We start from the raw sequence: 2,115 nt of genomic DNA on the forward strand, positions 1-2,115 counted from the left end.
CCCGCCCTCCCTGGGCAGCGCCTGCCCCTGCCCCCTCCCTCACTGCAGGGGGAATTGATCTGCCCCCCCATTCCCCTTCCCTTCCCAGCCCCCCTCCACCACACCAGACTTACCAGCTGGAGGCAGCTGTATCGGAAATAGGATTGGTATCAGCCAATGTGCCTCCTTAAATATCAGCTATCGGTATTGGCCCCAAAAATCTCTATTGGTGTACCCCTACCAATCTCTATAATGCATTGTGGGGAAGTACAGCAAACTACTGGCTACTAAACTGCCATTCATTTTGCTGGCAGAAAAATGTTATTGAGGTCTGCTTTCAATGAATTCCTTCTGGAATTATTATCTCTTTCTGGGACAATCTTGTAAAGTATAGAAAGAGCCCTTAACTCTTACAGGGTGCTGCACCTTCTCTCCTTCTTGTGTTTCTTAAAATGCTGCACAGAAGAAACTATTTCAGGAAACTTTAGGAGCTTTACATGAACTTGCAAATAGGAGCAATTCTATGCCATCATTGACCTGATGTGAGGTATCCCAGGTATCACACGAAGTTAGAAATCAGGGAGAAGATATTCAAAAGCACTTGGGAGACTTAGGAACAGAAGTTCATTTTTACTTACTTTATTTATAAGTAAAATGCTTTTGCAGCTACAATGTATACTATATTTTACACAGGAACTTTGAAAACATGTTAACTATATACCTCCATGGGACACTGCAAGTTTCCCTGTAAAAAACATGCTGTTTTTCTTATGCACATAGTTCTTGCACCCTTTTGTGACCAGTGCAAAAACCTGGGTGAGAGGAGAGAGGAGTGGGCAGTAAAAGAAAACAAAAACGACCAAAAAAGATGAAGGACAGAGACACTAGAACACAAGTAGAAGAACAGATTTTACAGAAAAATCCACCCACTATCTGATCTAAGTTATTCTGCTCAAAGGTATTCTACCTAACACCTTTACAAGATGAGCTTCAGAAATTCCTTACCCAATAGGCTAATGACACTAAGTATTGCGGACTTGACAAAGAGAAATACAAAACTCTAAAACTCTTGGTTCAGATTAGATCAACTGAAAAACAGCAAAAAAAAATGTCTTGACAATGACTTCATGGTCCACTGTAATCAAATCTACCTGATACTCACTAATCCCTGCACTTCACAGGTGATAACAACCTTCCTGAACAATCTTGTTCCTCCTTATCAGGTTTTTACTGCATCTCTCCTGCTTATTGATAATTTCTTGTATATTCTGTTTTTATTGACATATGCAGTTTTATACAAGCTTTTGTTTCATCTGCTATTTAGCTCTGCTAAGTCTGTTTCTCTCACAGAAGACGGAGAAGGGTACTGTGATACCCAAAAACTTATTGATATCTAGCCCAACCATAAAATTGGTACAATAAAAGATGTCACCCACAAAAATTCATACCCCTCACACATTTCCTGGAGCATTACAGCAACTCCATCACCTCAAAACTACCAATTATGAAATGTCATTTTAGTTACTTTAGATTTCATAGATTTCATAGACATTAGGGCTGGAAGGGACCTCGGAAGATCATCGAGTCCAGCCCCCTGCCCGAAGGGCAGGAAGTCAGCTGGGGTCATAGGATCCCAGCAAGATAAGCATCCAATTTTCTCTTGAAGGTGTTCAATGTAGGTGCTTGAACAACCTCCGGTGGCAGGCTATTCCAGACCTTGGGGGCTCGGACAGTAAAGAAAAATTCTTCCTTATGTCCAGCCTGAAACGGTCTTGCAGTAGTTTATGACCGTTCGACCTTGTCATCCCTTGGGGCACTCTGGTGAACAAACGTTCCCCCAGATACTGGTGGTCACCCCTGATAAACTTATAGGTGGCCCCCAGATCACCCCTGAGCCTGCGCTTTTTCAGGCTAAAGAGCCCCATGGCTCTCAGCCTGTTGTCATAAGGTCTGTTTTCTTGACCTCTGATCATGCGCGTGGCTCTTCTCTGGACTCTCTCAAGCTTCTCCACATCCTTTTTGAATTGTGGAGCCCAAAACTGGACGCAGTACTCCAGCTGCGGCCTCACTAAGGCCAAGTACAATGGGAGAATGATGTCCCGGGATTTGCTTGAGAAGCATCTATGGATGCAAGCC

This window comes from Alligator sinensis, unplaced genomic scaffold, assembly GCF_000455745.1.
Source record: "Alligator sinensis unplaced genomic scaffold, ASM45574v1 scaffold73_1, whole genome shotgun sequence".
Taxonomy (NCBI): Eukaryota; Metazoa; Chordata; order Crocodylia; family Alligatoridae; genus Alligator; species Alligator sinensis.